The sequence below is a fragment of the Aptenodytes patagonicus genome, chromosome 13 (assembly GCF_965638725.1).
Source record: "Aptenodytes patagonicus chromosome 13, bAptPat1.pri.cur, whole genome shotgun sequence".
NCBI lineage: Eukaryota > Metazoa > Chordata > Aves > Sphenisciformes > Spheniscidae > Aptenodytes > Aptenodytes patagonicus.
The window spans coordinates 4,712,098-4,724,580 of record NC_134961.1 but is presented as its reverse complement, the minus strand read 5'-3'; positions in this window follow the sequence as shown (position 1 = coordinate 4,724,580).

Here is a 12,483-nt window from a genome sequence, read left to right as displayed (position 1 = left end):
CTTAGATAATGCCTCGTAAGGGTTGGGCTTGCCCAGGCAGTTGCAGGTTTGCAGTTCGTGCCCTCGGCCTGAAGCTTCACAGCCATATCGTTCCCTGCGCCTCCAGGAGTGAGTTGCAGAGCCGAGAGAGCACGCGTGGGGCAGCCGCGCCGTGCCCGAGCGGCTGGGATGCTCCGTGGGGTCGGGGTGAGTCCTGGGCTTGGACATGCAAGTATTAAGCCTGAGGGTGCAGGAAGGGAAACGTGGAGTAGACTTTAATACTGACGTTCGGTAAGGATGGTGAAGGGCTGGGCTGGATTCTGCCAGCAGCTGCAGACCCTCCTGTGCCGAGCAGAAGGCAGGCGTACGCCGGGAGGTCTGGGAGCTCGACCTGGCACTGGGAGAGGGGGGTTGTGTGAGCTGAATTCTTGACAGCTTCTGCCAACTGCTTTTTCTGATTCAAAATGGTTTTTGTAGGTGTGATTATGAAGAGGGTGGTTTTGTCAGTTGTTTGCACAGGTTGTATTGTCTGATGGGAAACAGCCGAAGTAGTAAACGGTGTGGTAGGGGAGATGCTGCAGGAAGCATAAGGTTTCCTTCCTTACAGGTGATGAAGACAAACGCATTGGGCATCTGATCTGCCCCAGAACAAAGAACAAAATGGGTAATTTGAGTCTATGACTGATAGTATCACTCAAAAAGAAATGGTAACGTGCAAAATCCCAAATCGCCACAGTTGGGAGAACTAACGGAGAGGCTCCACGGTCCTTGCACTGCAGTTCGAATAACTGGAAGACCAGAAGAATGCCGTTCTTTGCTGTCGGTCCTCAGTTCCGCGTAAGCTGCAGAGGCAAAGCCTGACACTGAGAATAGGCTACGAAGAGGGTCTGAGTCTACAAAACCTTGATGTTTACTCTGGGTGAGAAGCATCTGGCTGTCGGGGGTTTGAGGTACCTCGCAGTTCCCTGTGGCGTGTCACCCCACAGGTTGGTCACCATAGTTAAAGGCACTATTGTATATTCTTTCGTATCTTTTAGGTTTTCTTAAATAGCAAAAGCAGCACGTTCCTGTCCTGTCTGTGTACTGATCTCCACCCTAAAGGCGCTGGGCATGCAGCTAACCCTGCTCATTATCTTAGATCAAATATTGGTTTTTGTGGGAGGAGGGAAAGAGATTAATTTCTGTATGCAGCCTGGTATCTTCCAAGACTGTAGTGTTTGTAACTGTACTTTTATTGAAGTTCCTGACTGAACCTAAATGCCAGGCAGAAGGTACAGCTTTTAAAGCAATGGTTGCCAAATCGTTTCCTGTATTCTTGCCTAGCAAGCTGAGGGGCTCGTTCTTCAGAGGCTGGGTTTTATATTGAAATGGGATCAACTGAGATTTGCTTTTTGCATCGTGGCCCTGGAACTGGGTTCCATAGGAAGAACTTTAATATAAAATAATCATATTGTGAGCTTAGCCATCCACTCGGCACAGATCCTGCATGAATCTAGCAGCTGTCGAGCCATTCTGTCTGCAAACCCAGCTGGAGCAGGACGTGGGGCTGGCGATGGGGCAGCTCTGGGGTACAATGGCTCGTGAGCAGGTTGGCCAGGCGCAGCCGGCCGGGGCGTGGGGCCAGGTCTGGGCAGCGATCGCACCCCGGGGCTGCTGTAGCATCGGTGGCTGGTGAGGGGGGGACCTGGCAGGGAAGGTCACCTCCTCGTGGGCACCAGCCCATCGCAGGGGGAGGCAGCTGCTGCCCCCAGGTTCAGTTAACGGGTCAGGAAAAGAAAGCAAAGGCAGCCCAAGGTTGAAGGAGGCAATGCCTCTGAATGAAACTAATTAAAAGGAAGAGATAATCAAGGCCTGGAGCTTTCAGGAGTCCCGCTGGGCTGGGGGATGCTGGGTGAGCTGGTGGGGGAGTGCACCTTTCGGGGGAAGGAGGCTCCCTAATTAAAAAGGGAGAGCAGTGCTCAGCGGTGGGGGCTGGTGGAAGCTATTAGGGCTCTGCCGGCTTTGGGAGCATCACTCTGGCATAGCCGGTCTGCTGTGTGACGGCAGCGAGGGTCCCAACGCGGCGCGGCTGGGGCAGGGGAGTGGAGCTGGACTCCTGCCCGGGGTTGATGAGTAATTAACTCATTCAAGAAACAGGCAGTAAAGCTCATGACTAGTTGGAGGACAGATTCACCTGCTCTCCAGCTCCAAGATGATTAATCCAGGGCTTGCCCAGGGAAGCTGGGCTCCAGCTGGGAGTGTGGCCCGGGGTGGCTGTGGGGTGCCAGGGTACCAGCCCCTGGCAGGTCCGGCTGGGCTGGCAGCAAGGGATGGAGCTGGCATGTGGAGGCAGGGAGAACGGTGGCCCTGGGGCAAAGCTCTTGTCCCAGCCCTGTAGGGAGGGCTGGTGGGGACTTGGCAGCCCTGATCCCCCCACCCTGGCTTGTTTCTGGGGCCCCGCCGCCCCTGGGGATGAGGCTGGGGTGCAAAAGCCATGGGGCTGCCTCGTCACACTGCTCAGCTCCTAATTATAGCCCATGGTCTGAGAGGTGACCCACCCAGGCACGGTCCCCATCTCTGGCCAGAGAAGCAGCCCCCCACCCATGGCAGGCGGGGGGGTCCCTCTGCTCCCTCCCCACATCTGGGTGCACACCCTGGCCCCGAGCTCCTCCACTCCTGGTGCGAGCGGTTCGTACCCGAATGAAACCCAACTTGTGATCGCACGGTGTGGCGGGTTTTGCAAACGGAAGGTGTTGGTTTTGCCAACTCGAACGCTGATCTCGCCCGTCCAGCCAGAGGACAGAGGCAGGCTTCTCCCACCCTGCCAGGCAGCAGCTCTGCCCACACTCATAAATGAAATACTCTGCTGAAATTACCTGCAATCGGCCTCTGGAGCTGGGAAAATTCACCGTAACAAGTTAGTGATTTTGAACCGAAGTTAAAGTTGCACACAATTTTGTGTTTGGGAAACTTTAGGGCTTTTTCCATTTGCTGTTTAATTTCTAATCTATTTAGCCTCACTTACAGCTGTGTAATTGCATTGTGTGAGCGATTCACGGGTTTGCAGAATTCCTCTGTGGAGGTAACAACAGAAATCTCCAGCTTTGTGAACGCTGCGCTAATCTGCCTGGGCAGAGTCAGCCCCTGAAATGCTTATGCTTATAGAGTGAGTGTGTAAGATCCTTATTTTTTTGTAAGTCTTGCTTTGCAAATGATTAAGTTAAGCTTTTTGTTGCAATTTACATTTTGATTGGAATCTAAGCCAGTTACTTTAAATTGTTTTTACAGACCTGGACAAAATACTGCTGAGCTAGGTTTTAATTTTTTTCTTTTGTAATACAATTTTCAGCAACAATATTGATTAAATCTTTCATGATAATGTCGGAGAATCAAATACATGAAAAACAGGAGAAACAGCTCAGACTTTGCCATTCCCACACTGCCCTGAGAGGGGCAGGTATTTAATGTGTGTTAGCCTGTAACTTCAGAAAGGATGCGGTCTCTACTTCCAGTTATGAATTTCACATCTTATTTTCTATTTCCCGTATCTATTTCTATTGTCCAGACCATTCTCCCGCCCAGTCCCCATTGGTGTGCTCAAATTATTTGTAAATATAATCTGATAGGAAATATTTTATGAAGATAACGCCTCTTCTTATCTCTGTTTATTTTCTCCTGCGGCTGTGGTCCTTGCAGACAGGCTGCAGTCTGTACAATGTGCTCTTACGCCTGAAACGTGCATTTATCTTTATCTGTTCCTCTCTAGCTGAAAAATACATTGCACGTGAGGGCAGAATAAAATAATACAGCAGTCGTTGTCTCTTCTGAAATACATTTAATGTTTTAAATGTCTGCAGATGGATTTCTCTCTCTCTGGATGCCAAACGGGGGGAAGCCGTGGGCTCCTCGTTATCTGTCGCTTCTTAGTTTTTGACACTGCTCGTGTGGAATACATTAATTACAGTTATTTAAAGCACTGGGAGGTTTCTGCTTTAAACATTCAAACCTCTCTGCTTTTTGCTGAACTAAAACTGTTCATGAGGTTTTGTTGGCGTCTGTCGAGCGCTCTGCCCGCAGCTGCACCGATCCCCGTGCAGAGTCGGGGCCGCGCGGTGAGCTGACACGCTGGTATTTTCTTAAAGACAGCAGGTAGAGTAGTTTGCTTGGGTGTAATGTCTTTCATTTAGCCTCCCTAATGTATAATCTTGGAGTCAATTTCAATTAAAAGTGAAATGTTTTGATGATTCCCAGCCTTATGTTAATTCCCCTCTGTGTAGAATATGCTGTAAATTGATAAAGCATAAAATTAGGCACTGCAAAGCCAGCGCAGGTGCTTCTCGCTGCCTTGTCCAGGGGGGCACCAGCTTATAAAATAACGAGCTTGCTTTTGTCCAAAATCTACCTTGTTGGGCTTTTTTTGCTAAATATTTGGTGACTCTCCAAGCATTTACCTGCAGCCCATCCCCGGCCTTACGCCGCTTCTCCGGCAATGTTCAATCCCGTTGGCTGTTGGCTCTTCTCTGGCACAAAACCAAACGCAGACAAACGAGCAAACAAGGCAATGGCACCAACCCAGCGGGCCACCTCGACTGGACACCGGCACCCCCTTCCCACCAGCCGGCTCTGGAAAGGCAAACCAGAACGCTGGGGGGGCAAAGGTGCCGAGCCCCCTCCCGCGGGTCTCAGGGTCGGCCTGTTCATCTCGGGGGAGATTGTCCCCCAGCGCTGCTCCGGCGCATCTTCTCTGTTTCCCATCAGCACAGCGTTTCTCTGCAGGAAACACATTTTCCCGTTCCTGGTCTGACTTTACGTCTTCTTTTTACCCAGATGCTGTGTGCCGACACCTTCCATCTGCCTCGATGGCTCGCTTCCTTCCGCTGGCGAGCATCTCCCTGCCGGGCGTGCCGCGAGGACGCCGAGTGTCGGTGCCTCCGCTCGCTCTGCCGCAGGCAGCTCCTGGGTAAAAGCTCATGGGCTCAGGGCACCGACTTGGGGCCGGCGTTTTGCACCTGGGCTCACGCAGCTTTCCTCCTCCCTGGCTCAGTGCGTGCAACGGATGAGTTGGCAGTGCCTGACCCGGGACGGGTTTGCAGGGCACGCAGTACCGGCGTGCCGGCAGTACAGGTGCTAGGTGAACCGCAGTGCCCTCATAGACGGTCCTGGCTCCGCAGCGCGTGGGGAATGATGCCTTTCCAGACCCATCACGGCTGTATTCATCATCTGTGCAACAGCAAAATAACGCCCCGTTGGGTTGTGCCAGGCTCGTCTGGGCAGGGGAGACAGCGGGAGGGTTTTAGAGGAGGAGGAGGACGATAGTGATGAGGAGGAAGATGCTGCGTGGAGGACAGGGTGCCCGGCAGGACTCCAGGGCTTCGGCTGCTTTTGCTGAACCGCGGGGGATGCCTGGTGCCGGTGCTGCCCCGGCTTGGCGGGGCTGACGTCGCTGCCGGGCACGAGGGGCTGAATGCGCTCGCTGCCGAGCCCGTGACCCGGTTTCCCTCCCCACGCATCGAGGGCTTCGTTCACAAATTCAAAGCCCTAATCTGGCGCCGCTCCTGCGCCGGGCTGCTGGCAGAGCCCTCCCCAGAGGGTCCCTCCGAACGTCCTCTCCTCCTCCTCAAGTGGAAATGCCTCCGTAAGGTCTGTCAACACCTGCTCCTTCGAGAGGTAAACGAGAGTTTAATTAGCAATGATGCATTTGGTGGTGAAATTCCTCGGCTTTAATTTATATCAGCTCTGCTATCGCGCATCCCATCTGGGCCGGGCTGGTGGCGGGGGCAGGCAGGACGGGGCAGCTCTGGCCGGGCGCCCTCCCGCCCCATCACCCCTCTGCGGGGCCGGGGCAGGATGAGGCTTTTGCAGGCGGTTTTCCCATCCACATTTCGTGTAAGTGTCTGAGTGCGCACGCCTGGGCTTTTGTCGCCCTTTTGTGAGCGAAATGGTTGTTTGGTAGCAATGAGCAAGGGCTCCTTGCCAAGTCTGCCTAATTAAGATTAAGCATATGCAGATTTGCCTTGTTTTCAGCTAATGACAGCTGCAAACAATTATTTGTCATGCTCGCTGACTGTTGATTGGTAAAGATGAGGCCAGGCGAGGATTGAACACGATCTGCCTTTGCACGGCGGCGTTGCCGGCCCCGGGCCGCGAGCGGCATCTGCCCTCCCAGCGTCTGGTTGCTGCTCAGGGCTCAGCCTGTGCCCTCGGTGGTCCCAGGCTGCGCGGGTCGGCCCTGCTCTGGCACTGCCCTCGCAGCTCGTTGCGTTGGGATCTGCTGGAGGTGGGATTTTTTATTTTGTTTTCAGCGTTGCCATCAGCATAGACACATCGTGATGTTCTTCCAGGAAAATAAATAAAGATGTCTGCAAATGTATCTGACGTCTGTAGTTGCCAAGCCAGCAGCCTTCATCAATTTTCTGCAAGCTGAGAACTAAAGCAGAGACTAAATGAGGCGGGAGGCTTCCTGCCCGCGGTCCTGCTCTGAGCGCAGCTCAGGAAGCACCTTGGCATCTCTCCAAAATGCCTGGGCTTTTTAAGGACATTCTCAAAAAGAGCTTGATTTTATTTTTTATTATTATTATGCTGATGGAAGGAGAGAGCCTTTTTGACAAACGGGTGCCTGAGCAAATGAAATACTCCATGTCGCAGATGAAAACACTCTGCATTGTTTTAAGGACGGCATGGAAATGAGGACAGAGTGAAAAAATAGTCACCGCAGAGATATAATTATGTTCTGTTTGACATACATCCTGCTCGGTGATATGTGCCTCGTGGACGTGCATGCTCTTGCAGCATCTGCAGCCCCGAGACTGGTAGCCGAGCCCAGCGGAGGTGGACGCACAAGGGTCCATCTTCAGATGCATTTGGGATTCCTCCCTGGGTGTCTTGGCTGATTCCTGTAAATCTCTCCCAGCTGTTTCTAATCCAGGGCACGGGGCAGGGGTGAGGACCCCTCTGGCCCTGGGGGGACGGCCAAGGCAGCTCTCGCTCTGCCCCACGGATGTGGGGTAGCCTGAAAACTGGGTGCCAGGGGTGGGCTGCGCCCCCAGAGCTGCTCGTCTGCCGGTTACGTTCGGGCTGTCCGTGTTGAGAGTTTGTGTCCTCGACCCTAAGGGCCATGAGCAAACTGCACCTGGAAGCTGAGACGGGCTGACACGGGGAAACCCCGAGGTGGGGAGGAGGCAGAGGCACCCCCGTCGCATCCCGCCTGCAGCCCCAACCCTCTGGCCGCTTGCGCGAGTGCACCCCGTGCCCAGCCCTGGTGCTTGGCGGTCGCTGGCCATGTCCCCTGCCCACCGAGTCCTCCAGCTCTGAAACGGGCCTGTGCTCCTCCCGTGAGGAGCCGAGTCAAACTCTCAGACGCTTCTGAGAATATTTTGGAGTGTTCCTGATTTTAATTGGGTTTACTTAATTATTATTTACTTTGACTGAAGAAACTGTTGTATTTAAATAACACTGTTTTTGCCAAAACGCTGTCACAGAGAAGCTGCTTTCCCTTTAGGAGCCCTCAAACATGGGCTTCCTTCCAAGCCCCTCGGCTCGGCGGCGCGTGGAGCATCATCACTTGTGCTCCTGCTCCTTCCCCAGCTGGGAGCGCAGCTCTGTGCTAAGGGACGGCTCCCCCGGCCGCGTACCGCGCAGGCGGCGGAGAGGGCAAAATGGGAGCTTTGTGCTGTTTCCAAATACACCTTTAGCATTTCTTGTTGGAGCCCGGCAGGGCTGAAGGTCTCCCCTGTGAACACCCTGCAGCCCGGAAGACGCCGGTGTGCCTTGCGGAGTTTGTGAGGCAAAGTGAGAACAGAACCAAAGAGCATCTGCAAACACGGGAAGGATAAATGACTGTACTCATAATACTGGTGGGAAGCAAGCTGAACCTCAAGGGATGGAAAGCAGTCCATAATTATGGAGAGCAACAATAACCAGCAGTTGCACTGAATTATAAGCAGACACATTCTCATTTCAAATCATAGTGTGAGGTTGGTTTCTGTTCATTTTTTTTCTTGTTTATTTTTTTTCTCTTTTCTTTTTTTAAATCACCGTTAAATAGCATCCAACTTCTCCTTGGAGCTGGAAATACCAGCTCTCTACAGCTGCGACTTTCCACCTACCGCTGATGCTTTGCTATCTCATGGTTCAGGGCAGAGCCAGGCAGGCGATGCTCCATGGGGACCCGGGTCCGGTGTCCCGACCCCCCGGCGCTGCCGCTGGGCTGGGCGAGCAGAAGGGTCTCCTGGGCTTGGGGGTTTCTCCGCTGTGCCACGGGCAGGGCAGCAGGACGGTCCCGGAGAGATGGCATGAAATCCTGCCTCTGCTCAATTCAGCATCCAAACTCATGTTGACTAAGAGGGGCCAGGGTTAAGTTTGGGATCCTTCTTTGACAATGGGGCCCCTTCCGTATGTCAGCTCGTGTCCCCCTGGGCAGCTCGGGAAGGCTGAAGGGAAGGAACAGGTAGGAAGGTACTGGGCATCTCAGAGGACTGAGCCCAGCAGCCCTGCATTAGGTTATTGAAACAGCCTTTCTTTTAAAAGCTACAAAGAAAACTAGAGCCTGGGGTAAGCGCATGTTTGCAGCGAAGCAGTGCTTTCCTCCCTGGTCAGGATTGCTCTTCAGTGTGGGATATGCTGTAGTTCTGACGTGTGTTTTGATGTTGTCTAATGAGCGTCTTGTATGCTTCTGCTTTTGCTGCCTGGCATATTGGAAGGAAATCTGTAGCTATTACACGGAGGAGATAGGAAAAACCATCCATTTGTATGTGACCGTTTTCTGATTCAAGCTGCTGAATATTCAACAAAAATCATTTGTGACCTATATTCAGCGTAATTGCTGTTATTGCAGGGTAGGTAACAGAAATGTCAGTGCAAGTACCGCAGAACGCGAGTCTTGTCTCTGCATCGCGTTGTGCAAAAGGTAATTGGGAAGGGGAAGGAGGCAGCGACGGTGCAGCAGCCTCCAGCCGCTTTGCCAGCGTCAACCTGCTCCTGAATCTCCCCTCAGGGAACTATTGCTTCCCAAAATCTTGATGTAAAGAGCGTGCAGTTCTGAAGAAAATACAAAGTAAATCTAAGTGTGAGAGGTGGTAAATCCCAGCGTGATGCTCGGTGCGTGGAGGACCTCTGTGCCTGGGAGCAGCAGTGCCCGGGGGCTGCCTCAGCCGGGAGCTGCCCTGCAGCCGGGGCTGCCCCGGGGATGGGGCGTTTGGGGTTCACCCAAAGGTGCATTTCAGGCTGCAGGGCTGGCGCCGGGGAACCTCGCCCCCCACCCCTCACGTTGCCCCTCAGACCATTTTTCCCCTATTTGCTGAGCTCAGCTGGTTTTGTGCAGGAAGAGGGTGGCCTGACTTGCTCTCTGGCAATAAGCGTTGCTGCCCCACTGGCCCCTTGCAGCCCCCCTGCCCTGCTGCTGCCGGGCTCGGGGCTGGGGCTGGGCGAGGGGCTGTGGCGGTGGTGCCTTTCCCCCAGCTCTGGAGGGTTTGGGCTTTCCCAGCATCGCAGAGACGCGCCCCTGTGAAAACACCGTCCCTTCCAGCACGCGTGAATCATTTTTGCACCCAGTAACACTACTTTTCTGTCATTTGGTCTCCTTATTTGGTATTTCTTTAATAATTAGTGGCAGATTTTGTACTTATGTTTGCAATTATCTAAATGCCTTTGGGACATGTTCTGGCAGATAATTGAATCTCCTTGGTATGTGACTGCGAGGATATTGTTAGTGAGCGCAGGCTGGAGCTGGAGAATGTTTTGCTGGCTTTTGGTGTCATGTTAAGACAAAATAGGCTTTTTTGTTTTAAAAAACTAATGGAAACAAAGCATTTTGCTTTGCTGTCCTCAGCAAAAGCTTTGCTAGAAGCCTGTATTGGAGAGGGAAATACATTATTATCAGTAATTAACTGGATGTACATTTTAATTGTACGCAGTGGTTCTTTCCTGGGCTGCAGCAAATCCTCCATGTGCCAAATTCACAGCTGCAGCGACTAACAAAGTGCGAGACGCAGGCAGGGCGGGGAGGAGCGGGTCCTGCGTCAAGAGGATGGTGGAGCGGGAAAGCGGGGTCTCCGGACGGACAGACAGACGTCTGCATGCAACCTCGCTGACAGGGGCAGGAGAGGGGAGCCCCCATGCCCAGCACCCCCATGCTGATGCTGCCTGGTCCCCCGGCAGCTCCAGGGTCCATGCAGGGCGTGTGTCCCCGTCCCTCGAGCGTGCTCTTAACGTTTCACTTTTTCTGTCTTAGCATATAACGTCGGAATTTGAAGTGCCAAGCAAGGGAAAGGAAACCTCCCACCTCGAGTGCCATTCTTGAGAGTAAGTGTGGAACTATTTGGCTTCTAAACCCTTCTAATTTAGGGAGATTCGGTGAAATCCCTTCCATCAGCATCACTATTTCTTGTAGGGCCTGGGTAGGCAGGGGATACAGAGGCTTGGCTGGATGCCCTGTGTCGGCCACAGCCGGGTGTGATCTGAGCCCATCCTCAGCCCGAGCTGCTCGGAGCAGACGTGGCTTCCCACAGCGCAGAGCACCCATAAACGCTCAGGGTCGGTCAGAAAATGTTTTTCTCACCTTGCCAGGTTTTGGCCAGGTCAAAGCTGCGCGGTCACTGGCCGGTGAGCTGCCAAGATGAGGCTTTGGGGTGTTGCTGCTGCTTTTCCCCCTCGCCCCTAGGCAGGGGGGTCTGCGTGCCCAAGGCTGGGGGCAGCTGGCGGGGCCAGGTGCTTTGCACCCCTCTGAGACCCTCCAGCTGCTTTGCTGGCTGCAGAGGCACCGGGGCAGCTGGCGGTGAGGAGAGACCTGCCATGCTCCAGCTGAGTAAGCTTGTGTTGTGTTTCGATGTAGGTAGTGGAAGAATTGTCAAATCATGCCCAGGAAAAGGTAACCAGGGATCTCGGGAGCAGAGAGGAACAGGTAAGAGGTGCTGACCTGCAGCTCTGCCTCCACCGAGACCCCTCAGGGCAGAGGGGGAGGAAGGGTCCCAGGGCGGAGGCTGCTCCTGGGGAGCAGCTCCCTGGGACCTGAGCCCACCAGCCACGGCAAGTGCAGCAGGAGGAATTAGAGAAACAAAGAGGCTACGGTTGCCTTCACTTGTTCAACCTTGGCTTTATCTGACGTTTTCCCCTTCCAGCTCATTCCCACTGCAAAGAACATGAGGGCCCTTTTTGTAAAGCCTCGGCCGGGTGGGGATGGCCCTTGGCTCCCCCCGGGGATTTCTCACACCCCAGACAGACCCAGGTCCCCCTTGCACAGAGGTTGTGCAGGACCAGGAAGATGGGACTTTTCCCGTGGTCCCGAGAAGGTCCCTGCCGGCGGCTCGGGGGCGGCTCTCCCTGCACTGGGCAATGGGCAGCATCCTCCCGACGGCAGCTCCGGCAGCCAGGCGTGCGCCGTGCTGCGCCCCGCTGCGCCCCGCTCCTCCACCCCCTCGCCCTGGTGTTGGACTGCTTTCTAGGTCTCATGCGTGGGGTGTTGAGGAAGGGAGGAAAGGAATTCTGTGGTGAGGGATGGCACAGGGCTCCTTTGGTTGCAATTCGTTTGAAGTCTGATTTTTTTAAAATTGATCTCAGTCTTGCATGAAGGCAGTCGGGGCAGATGTCAGCTGTGACGAAGAAATGGAACGATTTCCGTTTCGGGTGCAGCTGGTTCAGGTGTCACAGGGGCCGAGATCGCTCTGGACCCTCAAGCCGTTTCGGTCCCTGGGTGAAGGAAGCCAGATCCGTGGCTCCAGGGAGGCTCTGTGCAGAGGACATCGTCTGCTCCTAGTGAGGGCCCGAATTCGTAAACAAAAAGAGAAACCGATACAAATCAGCCCATAAAAATGAATGTGTTCAAGGGACGAGCTCAGTCTGCCTCAGCGATAACTCAGCACTGCAGACGTTAAACCAGCCTGCTCTGAATAATGGCTCTTCTGGAGCCTGAAGTATCCTTAGGGTTGCCAGGACTATTACTTATCTTGCATTACTTCCCCCCCCCCCCAAATATTGAATTTTCTCCTTTTTAAAATATGGATGCAATTTGCCTCATGCTGCAAACCCGTCTCCCTCGCGGCGCTGTGCTGGGCGGCCCCGCAGGGCGAGCGGGCGCAGCTGGGCTCCTGCTGTACCCGTGGCCGCGGGCTGCTGCGGGCTGTGGGCAGGGAACGGGCACTGTGGGGAAGCTGAGCACGTTGGGGCAGCATAAGGCACTTCGGCGGCCGAGCGGGTCAGGCCTTTTCTCCCCTGGTCTCCCCCCTTAGTGGGCTGCAGTGCCCTGGTAGATGCAAACGGTGACCAAGGGTTGGCCCAGGAGAGGCTGAAGGTGGGATTTGCTGTGAAGTATCGTTACCGGGGGCTGATCTGGGGTGGTTTGTCCCATTGCGCAGGAGGGGGTGCGGGATGAGCTCATGGCTCGTCCTGGTCCCGGCTCTCACCGAGGCCGCGTGCGCTCTGCTTCGGCAGGCGCCCTCCAGCCGGCTGACGGGGATTTGAGCCTGTTCATCAGTGCGGTGCGGGCAGTGGGAGAGGGCTTTTCTCCAGAGCTTCTCTTCCCCAAAGAGTGGG